This window comes from Porites lutea, chromosome 7 (assembly GCF_958299795.1).
Source record: "Porites lutea chromosome 7, jaPorLute2.1, whole genome shotgun sequence".
Taxonomy (NCBI): Eukaryota; Metazoa; Cnidaria; class Anthozoa; order Scleractinia; family Poritidae; genus Porites; species Porites lutea.
In genome coordinates this window covers 4,750,160-4,761,785 of record NC_133207.1, presented here as the reverse complement: position 1 = coordinate 4,761,785, position 11,626 = coordinate 4,750,160, and the positions used below count along the sequence as shown (strand labels likewise).

The 11,626-nt window shown below is 36.7% G+C and overlaps 2 long non-coding RNA genes across 2 annotated transcripts; both read right to left on the bottom strand.

Annotated features, from left to right (window-relative positions):
- Positions 1–3,029: 3,029 nt before the first annotated feature.
- LOC140942868 (uncharacterized) lies at positions 3,030–4,525 on the bottom strand. The gene is made up of 3 exons (XR_012166575.1): positions 4,429–4,525; positions 3,675–3,734; positions 3,030–3,216 (listed from the first exon to the last, which is right to left on the bottom strand). It is a non-coding gene; the product is annotated as an uncharacterized lncRNA (long non-coding RNA).
- A 5,879-nt stretch (positions 4,526–10,404) lies between these two features.
- On the bottom strand, positions 10,405–11,155 carry LOC140944952 (uncharacterized). Its single transcript, XR_012166711.1, has 2 exons — positions 11,089–11,155; positions 10,405–10,591 (listed from the first exon to the last, which is right to left on the bottom strand). It is a non-coding gene; the product is annotated as an uncharacterized lncRNA (long non-coding RNA).
- Between the last annotated feature and the right edge of the window lie 471 nt (positions 11,156–11,626).

The window sequence follows — 11,626 nt, the reverse complement described above, 5'->3', positions numbered from 1 at the left end:
CCCCCGGGATAAAAGTGTTTCTGGATTACCAGCTATCGCCGATTAATAAATTTTACGGGGGACCTTTACTGATGATGTAGAATGTTTATAGTCACTTATTTTTACTTTAAGATCGTCGAGAACGTGCGCTACAAACGGTCATATTGACCAAGTCTAGTTTATGATGCTTAATCAACCTGTCAAACCGTTTTCAATGCAAATTAACGTCTACTGTCCAATAACCAATCCGATCCATCCTTAGCTAGGCCATCGCGCTCCTTAAACGCAATCTGCAGTTTTATTGCGAAAGTCACTCTATTTTTCTCGCCTTCATCTACCCACCGCTATAAACACTGAAGCGTCCGCGCCCTTGGTACATTTCAAACGAATTACAAAATGGTGCTCGATCTCGATGATCTTGCGGAAAAAATGGGAGAATTTTAACAGTCTACTGATGATGGGGAGAAAAGGGAATGTTATGTAAGAGGAGCCAGATGCCACGTGATTCATTTGCAACTTGTTATTTATCATTAACAAACAGCAGAAAAAAGACTAACATATTACGATCGACAGGAACTTGTTCATTAGAATGAAAAAGAAAAGGCAGTTAATTGGACTGTCTAGTAACAAGGAATAAAATATCGCCTCCTTGGATAATCGCACTGGCCATTTCGATGCCATTAAAAAAAAAAGAAATTAACCCCAAATTATATGCGCATTAAGATAAGGTAAAATAAAGACAAGTGGTTCTTCTTATTACTTTTGTTCTGAGTACAAACAACCTACTCTGCTCAATAACCAAGCTCATTCTCTCTAGCTAAGATCAACACTTTCCAGGCTGAAGCCGCTGATAACGTACCTGCTATTACTATTTTTGTTTTTGGGGTCATAGACATTACCTAGGCCAGATGATAACATCTCGTTCTCACAGTCCTCTCTAGCTTAGCAGATGTTCAAACGCTCAGTCATAGCTAGTTAGCTCTAGTTATGCCCTGGGAAGGAAGTCTCTAGTCAGCCTACACGTCTGTGCCTTTTCTGCTCATTTTTAGTTTGTTGAACACATTTTCTGGTGTTTGAATATCAGGCGTAACACTCTTCATTGAATAATAATAATAATAATAATAATAATAATAATAATAACTATTATTATTATTATTGCATTGTTGTGACCCAGTCAGAAAAATTGGAAACAGTTTTTTTATTATCGACAGTAAAACTGTGATCCTGTCAGAGAAGTGAGAGTTTTAATTTCACTTGGAAACAGCCTGAATTTTTTCAGATTCTTTTACATCCTTTGACAAAGGTTGTTTATTCAACCGCTAGGATTATTTTCACCTTCATAGTTTTTTTTATTATCGAATCAGATAAAAAAAAAACTTACTCAAAACATTAATGCTACACTAAACAATACACAACACTGGTTAAACATTAGCTCGAGTTAATTAAACTACTGAACTGTGAATAGTTTAGAAGATAGCTACCGTTCCATTTATGACAGCAAGAAACGTTGAGTGACGCGAACTGCAGATCCCGAGCGGTCTACACTTATTTGTGGCTCCAACAGTTTCTTCCAAAACCTTTAGTGCAGTGCTATAAATTTGAAAAATTTCCTAACTCTGTATGCAAAAAGAAACGAATCAGGCTCATAAAATAAGATTTCTTGTCTAAAATGAACAATGTCCTGTCTTAAACATGGTCAGGTTTTAAAGGCTTCAGCAGCACACTTCCACCCAAACTCGGCCAATGAGCTCCCCCCGGGATAAAAGTGTTTCTGGATTACCAGCCATCGCCGACTAATAAATTTTACGGGGGACCTTTACTGATGATGTAGAATGTTCATAGTCACTTATTTTTACTTTAAGATCGTCGAGAACGTGCGCTACAAACAGTCATATTGACCAAGTCTAGTTTATGATGCTTAATCAACCTGTCAAACCGTTTTCAATGCAAATTAACGTCTACTGTCCAATAACCAATCCGATCCATCCTTAGCTAGGCCATCGCGCTCCTTAAACGCAATCTGCAGTGTTATTGCGAAAGTCACTCTATTTTTCTCGCCTTCATCTACCCACCGCTATAAACACTGAAGCGTCCGCGCCCTTGGTACATTTCAAACGAATTACAAAATGGCGCTCGATCTCGATGATCTTGCGGAAAAAATGGGAGAATTTTAACAGTCTACTGATGATGGGGAGAAAAAGGAATGATATCTAAGAGGAGCCAGATGCCACGTGATTCATTTGCAACTTGTTATTTATCATTAACAAACAGCAGAAAAAAGACTAACATATTACGATCGACAGGAACTTGTTCATTAGAATGAAAAAGAAAAGGCAGTTAATTGGACTGTCTAGTAACAAGGAATAAAATATCGCCTCCTTGGATAATCGCACTGGCCATTTCGATGCCATTAAAAAAAAACAGAAATTAACCCCAAATTATATGCGCATTAAGATAAGGTAAAATAAAGACAAGTGGTTCTTCTTATTACTTTTGTTCTGAGTACAAACAACCTACTCTGCTCAATAACCAAGCTCATTCTCTCTAGCTAAGATCAACACTTTCCAGGCTGAAGCCGCTGATAACGTACCTCCTATTACTATATTTGTTTTTGGGGTCATAGACATTACCTAGGCCAGATGATAACATGTCGTTCTCACTGTCCTTTCTGGCTTAGCAGATGTTCGAACGCTCAGTTATAGCTAGTTAGCTCTAGTTATGCCCTGGGAAGGAAGTCTCTAGTCAGCCTACACGTCTGTGCCTTGTCTGCTCATTTTTAGTTTGTTGAACACATTTTCTGGTGTTTGAATATCAGGCGTAACACTCTTCATTGAATAATAATAATAATAATAATAATAATAATAATAATAATAATAATAATAATAAACATTCAACACGAGAAATACGAAATACAGTGGCTTTGTCTCATATGAAATTTACATTGCTTTCAGACCGGTACACATCCTCGTTTCTTTAAAGGTTTTCAGGGTTAAGGTTGTCAAAAAACCGTTCGTCAAGAAAGAAAGACTACTAACTACATTTTTTTGTCTTCTTGTTACACCTTTATTTATCTTTCTGTCTTTATTTAACAATTGACAGTTATTTTATATAACTCGTCGCTTAGCTTTTGCCAAGTGCCGCTTAACTCAGGTCGCCAAGCTCAGTTTACCCTCCTTGTTGGCATTCCAGCTCGCGTGCCATTCGGCATATGCTTCTTGCTGATAATGGTTGCTTCCCCTTAAAAATAAAGTAAAAGAAACTAAAACAATTAGCAACCCATTAGGAACTCTCCGAGAGAGATGTGTTTTATTCCGGTGCCATTTTGACTGCAAACTTTGCCAACACACAGTTGATATGCCAGGTGGCAACTAATTAATCACATGAAGTTCACACTCTGAGGAAAACTTGAAAAAGCCAGTCTGGAACAAAACCCTAAAAAAACTGCTTTCGCACTCGATTGTCCGCTAAAATCACTATAATGCGTTAAGCATGAAATCAAATGTGACACGGATAAGGCTGATGCGTTGCATACAACCTTTCCTTTCATTTCAGAGGAGACAGGAAGCAAACATTTAAAGGCATAGACTGGGGGGGGGATGTTCTGCCTTAGTCCCATTTTTTTCAAAACAAATGGCACGTGATTTTGGCGGTCTTTTTACCATCGTACATTTCTATCTTTTGAGTTAGATATTCACCTGCATTGGCTTCACCTCTGTTGATTTGTATCCTGAAGTGTCGTCCGGCCTAGATAATTTCTAAAATACAAAAGCGTAAGGTAAATTTACAATTATTTTGCAAATTCCAAGATGCATTGAAACAGGTCAAAGTTTCATACAGTTTTTTAACTTGAATGAGACAAGTAGAGCCCGAGACATATGAAGTTTAAAAATAGTTGGCCAAACTGAAGACTATGCCTTTCAAGTTTCCGTTAAGACGTTCCTTAATGGATTAACCCATTTAAAGAAGGTTTGAATTTATCATCTGTAGTTCGAAATTCAAACAAACATTGGATCTTAGCAAAAGATTTCTTGTCAGTTTATTTCAGAAAGATGTTGATTTTGCTGTCTGAAATCAAATATCTGTGCTGACTCGGTTTCGGTTTCGTGTTTGTCCTGAACCCGTCGAAAGTACCCTCCCCCATGGGGAAACCGTCTTCACCTTCAGTCTAAAACAAAACCCTAAAAGCACGCGCTGGATTGTCCTCTACGTGATAATGCGACAAGCCTTAAATCAAATGTGACATGGATAAAGCTGATGGGTGCATAAACCTTTTCCTTTCATTTCAAAGGAGACAGAAAGGAAGAACCTACATTAAAAATTTCGAAGGAGAAAGAGTCATAGGCTGTGGGGGTATGGTCTGCCCATGCCGTCTTTTAAAACAACTGACACCAGATTTATGGTCCTTTTACACGGCATCATGCATTGCTACCTTCCAAGTCCGATATTCACCTGCATTAGCCGCTTTACGACCGTTGATTTGTATCCTGATGTATCGTCCTGCTCAGCTCGTTCCTAAAATCAAAGCGTAAGAAGATAAATTTACATTCAGATTTGACAAGTTCTCATAATCTATTGCCATACGCTATTAAAAAACTCATATAGTTTTTTAACTTGAATAAGAGAACTGGAAATTAAAGGAAACGCATGAATTAGAATCTAAAAATAAAAAGATGCCAAACTATAAATTATACCTTATCCCTAGTTAATCCATGCCGTAAAATTATTGTGATAAATGCTTGAAAAAAGTATTTTTTTTTAATACATAACAGAAATTAAGAGCGACGGTCAGGAAATATCGACCATCGAGTGGCAAGAGTTGAAAAATCAATTGTCTTCATTTTTTGTCCATAAATAGCGTTAAGGTAGATATGTAATCTGATGCAAGTTGTTCTTGCAAAAAGCCTTTTATTTTTTAGAAAAGTAAGAATATCAGTTTTCGTGGTCGGAGTCTCAAAATGGCCGTATTTTCAACCCGAAATTTGCTAACATCAACTCTCCTCGCGTTCGCAAATAAAGCCGCAAGGAGAAATTTGGACACAGTCCATCAATAGAACAACCGGCTTCTTCTTTCACTAGAAGATACTTTCAAAACAATATCAAGGCTCGTTGAACTAACATAATTCAGAAACGAAGAACAGGTTTTTACGGTGACAAAAACTTTAATTTAGTAGTTGTTTTCTACGGTATTTTTCTTCATGTGGTATAGCTCCAAATTTTCCGGGTCCTCGTTTATTCACACATTTAGACATTCTTCTAAAGCATACCTGAGAATTGGCTTGGGTTCCCTTAGGCAGCCTCCAAACGAAAGCATCAAAGTCCGGTAAAATTAGTGAAGCGTGACCAAAATAACCCATTTAACGGCTCCAAGTTTCCTCGATCGTAAAGTAAGAAGACGAAATATCTTCCTGTTCCGTCATCTTTAGCGAATTACCATTGTTAAAGTCCATATATTTCGATAAAAAGTGAGTACCAGAAAAAGCGCGTTTGACTTTTTCTTCTTCAAAATATTGTCGGGATCGAAAATGTTACTCTTTCAAGAATTGCGTTGCGTTACTACTGTGATTCCGTGACTGTCATTTTAACGGCTTCGTCTCTTCAAACGTACGTTATGTCACGTGCAGTCACGGAACAGATTGTCACGCAGAGTCGCCGCCTGGTAGGGTTCAGCGTTTCAAAACGGCTAAAATTGACCCAGTTTTACCTTTTTACCCCACTCTTTGATTGCAAAAAGAAGGTTTTGCAACGGTAAAACCTACAAGAAGTACTACAAAACGAGCCTTTAGGTTGTAAATATCTACTTTTGTGCGTTTGGAAATTGGAAGTGTTTACACAATTACCGCCGGCCTACCATGAAAATTCCTGAACTTCGATGGTGTCTTACGGAGATTACATTCAATAACCCAAGCCAATTCCCAGGTATGTTTTAAATGAATGTCTAAATGTGTGAAATAAATAGCATTAAGAGTATTTGGAGTTATACCACATGTTAAATATTGCCGTCGAAAATGAGTAACGTACTTAAGTTTTTGTTATCTTGAAAACCTATCCCTCATTTTTCGCTATTGCCCTGAAAGTATCTTTTAGTGGAAGAAAAAGAATTTTTCTGTTCATGGAAAGAGTCCAAATTTCTCCATGCGGCTTCGTTTGCGAACGCGAGGAAAGTTAATGTTAGCGAATTTGAGGTTAAAAATTAGGGCAGTCTGAGACTCCGACATCGAAAACCAATCGTCTAATTTTTCTCACAAATAAAAAGCTTTCGGCAGGAACAATCTACTTTAGATTTCTTATCTACCTAAAAGCTGTCTATGAACAAAAAATGAAAGAAATTGATTTTTCAACTCTTGCCACGAAATTAAGATTTTGGTCGATTTTTCCTGACCGGCGCTCTTAAATAATTAGGGAATTCTGTTTCTTGTCATAAATGATAGAAATAAATATGAAAAAAATAACAGAGATTAAATAGTGGGTGATTTTTATAACAAAGATAAAAAAGGAAAAAGTAGGCATTATCATTTTCCGATTAAAACCGTTTGAAAAAATTTTTCTTTAATCGTGGCCCAGAAGCGCGTGCGAAATTTATGACAGGAATTAATTGCGGAAATCTGATATGACGAATGACTTGGGAGATGACTTGGATAATTGGCGGGGAGTATGCGAGTTGGTCTGGAAAACATCATTTTATAACTACTGGCCGGTGGTAAGTTATTCAAAAGTCAGTCGCGATCCCATACAAAGGTCTTAACAAACCTTTATAATCTTCTAACCGACGGTTGTAACACAACACCTCACACACGTTTGTGAGCTCATACAATTAAGAAAGCGAGACTACCCCGCCGGCTGGGAACCAACTTGTTTTATTGACATTTATTTATGGCCCTGACATTTTCGACCAAATGCAAATAGTTTCACTTTCATCTTTTAAGTTTTTCGCAACCGTGAAATGTATCCAGGTTTCCACCAGGCCTTTTATCAGTTGGAAATTCAAACCATTTTTTTCCAAACATGCCAACTAACTCCTTCTTCCAGTTGCTAGGAACAAAAAACAGAAATTCTTCGAATTCCATAAGCTTGAGGGGGTAGACCGACCAGCTTACACTTGGGTTGACGGAGATATCAACCATTAAGCCATCGTGCCATCTGCAATTAAATGCCTTGCAGTATCTATCCCGCACCAAATCAAGTGTATTTTAAAACTGTTTGTGAAGTAGTTTAAAGCTATTTAAACTATTTAAGAACTATTTTTACCACAATTTGAGGTATTTTTATTATATTTCTCGACTAAAACCAAAATAGCGTTAAAAGTTTGAATTGTATTTGACATCTATTTGAATAATATTTATAACATTTTCCCCGGTTTTCCTTGTATTTGAAATATATTTGCTATCAAAACTACATTTTAAATACAGTATTTAAACTATATTTTCGGAAAGAGAGTACTGGCGAGTTGCTAAAATCTTTTTAAATACCGTATTTAAACTGCATTTTGGAAAGAAGAACCTAAAATCAAAGATTTAAAAAGTAGTTTTTACAAGTAAAGTTCAAAATCAGGTTTTAATTAGGATGTTTAAAGACTATTTTGAATATACCTCCTCGTCTACGACCTTAAACAGCTCATAAATAGCATAGTTAAAACATGTTTGAAAGAGGTTTAAGAGGCAGTTCAATTTAAATTGTGATTTGAAATGACGAACATCTTGAAATCTCTCCAAACAGGATTAAAACTAGCTGTTTTTATTGTATTTTCACAAACTATCCTTATTTAAAAGGTATTTAAATGGAAACCTGTTTCCAGACCTAACTTAAACAGGCTGTTTATAGGGTGTTTTGAAAAAAACCGGCTGTCTTATGGTAAGAAATATACTTTAAAGGAAAAAAAGTCAACCAAATTTATTTTCAAACAGATTTTAAATACTGTTTTCGAACTTTGTAAGATCGCGCGCGCTTTAAATTCAACGGCGATTTCAAAATATGTAACACTGAAGATGACGGATGTACCGTCGAAACATGTCTGGAAAATTAAAGAAAGTTGTTATATTTATACGACTGTTTTCGGGGTATTTTTAAAAATTGATACCCGCAGTCACGAACTTGAAAAACAAAATGCAATAGACATGCAGACACAGTCTGCCAAAAGAAATAAGAACTCGTCGTCTAGACACAGCCCATTCTACAAAGGCACTATTCATATAGATAAGCCATCTCGACAGAAGTGTTTCGTCGTCAATCCTAAAAAAAATTGATGAGAATTCTCAATTCTGGACAAATCCGATTTCTAATCATGCGCGTACTTAATAAGTAACCAGTAAGTATAAACGCCACAAAATTATTAAGCCTAAATCCGCTAACAAACCAAGACATTGAGCTGCCATACAGTTGGGAGCTAATGTATCTTCCAACAAAAACGAACAATCAGCCTTAAACTTCATCAGTCAAATAAAGTATCGAAATATGCATGCATTTCGAGCACATCGACCGGTTTGATAACGCGCGTTGTGTCAAAGTGTGTGACAGTGTAAAGATCTATCGATCTCCAATCATTATTCATCGAATCTCTCTGTGTATATCTCTACACAGCCAGATTTTAAATCAATCATTGATCAGTTACTAAGTTTTGAAACTTCCAAAATTCGCATCAACCATAACGTAACATTACCATGCAGTGTAATCTAAATACTCTATTATAAAAAAAATCTAATCGATTTTGAGACAGAACCGCAGTTACCGTGAACAAAGATAAAACAAGAACGCTCTTAGTAGCGTTGAGTCTCGCTTGTTTTGAGATGAGTTTTAATGTCAAAGGCCCCGGTGCCGTTGCTACTTTTTCGTTTGGAATACAAAATGAGTGTTGTATGTCATAATGTATACACTCAAAAAGTAAAAATTGCAAGGAAAGACAGGCTGCACATCTTAGCCTTAAACCGGTGTGAAACCTTTGAAAACCTTCTACATATTGATATTGTTCCATTGAGGAGTACTCTTTCAGGGATTCTACACTCGAAAAATCGAACGATGATTTTTATCGGTATCAGGGTCCCCTGACTCTGTCAGTATAAATATACATAGCTTCTTTGTACCGGACCAAGGTACGGCTCGGCACAGTACATGTTCAGCACAGGAAAAAAGTGTAAGTTGAACAGAACCTTATACAACACACAGTAAATTTAGTTCGCGCGTATTCCTGCTGAATTTGATGTCCGTTTTATAAGATATCAATATCGCATGAAAGTAATGACATTTTCCATAGCTGCAGTGCTTAGTATCTACTTTCAATATCTCCGTACAGTCTCAGAGTACAATGTTTAGAGTTGTACACAGCATGCATTTTACATAGATAGATAGATAGATAGATAGATAGATAGATAGATAGATAGATAGATAGATAGATAGATAGATGATAGATAGATAGATAGATAGATAGAGAGATAGATAGATAGATAGATAGATAGATAGATAGATAGATAGATAGATAGATAGATAGATAGATAGATAGATAGATAGATAGATAGATAGATAAATAGATAGGTAGGTAGGTAGGTAGGTAGGTGGGTAGGTAAGAACCTTAGTTTATGTCACGATAAAAAGATCAGCATTGCTGATGGGGTCGTGCATACAACAATTACAAGAAAAATAAGGAGTATTGAAAGCAAATGTACACTTAAAAATTAAAAACTGTTAAAAGTTTTTCTTGTATTACAGTATCACCAGGATAAAGCGTTTCATTTTCCCGGAAAATTTCACTTTCTCGTCAAAACAATCACTGACTCAGACCACAGGGAGCCCACACGATCTGTTTATAGTAAATGTACTGGATTTACCGTTTGCTTCACCTATAGCGATATATAGCTAACTATGTATATAAATCAATGATAAATAAACGTTAAATTACTTTACCTGTGGTATATAGTCGTCCTTTTATCTCAAAAGTGGTTTATTGAGCGATTTTGAAGGAGTTTGATTTCGCCGTTGACTGTTCCTTATAACAGAAGGACAAGGGTGGAATCCATGTTTTGAAAGGGCTCCAGTGCCGGAGCGATTTTCCCCCCAAAAATCGTATTGCTCCGCTCTCAAACCCCATAGCAAAAATGTCGAAAGATTCACGTTTCTCCTCGTACCTTCCAATCGAAAATCCATCCAAACAGCCCGGAGCTAGCCGTCGAAGAAAATTAAAATCCCACAGTATTCGAGCGGCAGGAATGCGTAGCAAGATTCATCCGTGCAAGCCAGAAACCGTCCCGCTGATTGCCTCTTTTTGATTGGATGTCGTTAAACAACAAACGCTTACCAAGTCTTCTTCATCAGTTATTATTTAACCATTTGGTTAACGACAGTGCGCATGTACATTTCTTTAAATGTTTTCCGGCTCCCCCTTGATTGTAAGGTTACCAATAAACTCATGAAAGGAAGACTGAAAGATAACTAACAACGTTTTTTGTCTCTTGTACACGTTTATTTAACCTTCTCTCTTTTTTTAACACTTAACAGTCAACTCGTCACTTAGCTTTTGCCAAGTGTACCGCTTAACTTAGGTCGCCAAGCCAGTTCACTCTCATTTTTTGCAGTTCAGCTCGCGTGCCATTCGGCATATGCTTCTGGCTGACAATGGTTGCTTCTCCTAAAAAAAAGGATAAGAAACAAAAAAATTAGCAACCCATAAGGATGTCTCCCAGAAAGCTTTGTTTCATTCTAGTTCCATTTTGACTGCAAACTTACAGTTTATTATTTAAAGACCTATTTGATTCATACATGAAATGCTAATTAATCACCTGAAGATCACACTGACGAAGACTTGAAAAAGCAAGTCTAGAACAAAACCATGGGAAAAAGGTTTCGTACTCTATTGTCCTCTTAAAAAGCAGTAATGCAACAAGCATTAAATCAAATGTCACGTGGATAAAGACGATGCGTTGCACAAACCATTTCCTTTTATTTCACAGGAGACAGAACGAAAGAGCCTACATTAAAATTTGAAGGAAAAATTTAAAGGCATAGGTTGGGAAGGCGGGGGGGGGGGTGGTCTGCCCTTGCCAGTCTTTCAAAACAAATGGCACGTGATTTTTTTGGCCTTTTACACATCATCACACATTTTTATCTTTTGAGTTAGATATTCACCTGCATTAGCCGCTTCACGTCTGTTGATTTATATCCTGATGTGTCAGCGTCCTTGCTAGCTAGTTTCTAAAATCAAAGCGAAAGGTAAATTTACATATATTTTGCAAATTCCAACATGCATTGAAACACGACAAAGTTTCATACATTTTTTGAACGTGAATATACTAAATGGAGCCGAAGGCATGAAGTTTAAAAGTAATTGATCAAATTAAAGATTATGCCGTTCAAGTTTCCATCAGGCGTTCCGATCCTTAATGGCTTTACCCATTTAAAGAAGGTTTTATCATCTGTAGTTCGAAATTTAAAAGCCAAACAAACTTTAGATCTTTGTGAGATTTTTTGTTGTTTCTCCCATAAAGATGTTGAGTTACCTGTCTAATATCAAATATCTGCGTTGAAAGTATGTGACTTAAAGTCCGTCGGTTTCATGTTTTTGTCCAGAACCCGTCGGCAGTACCGACGTAAAGTTTCCATTTGACGTTTCTTAATCGCTTAACACATTTAATTCAAAGAAGATTTTCATCTATCACGAAAGCAA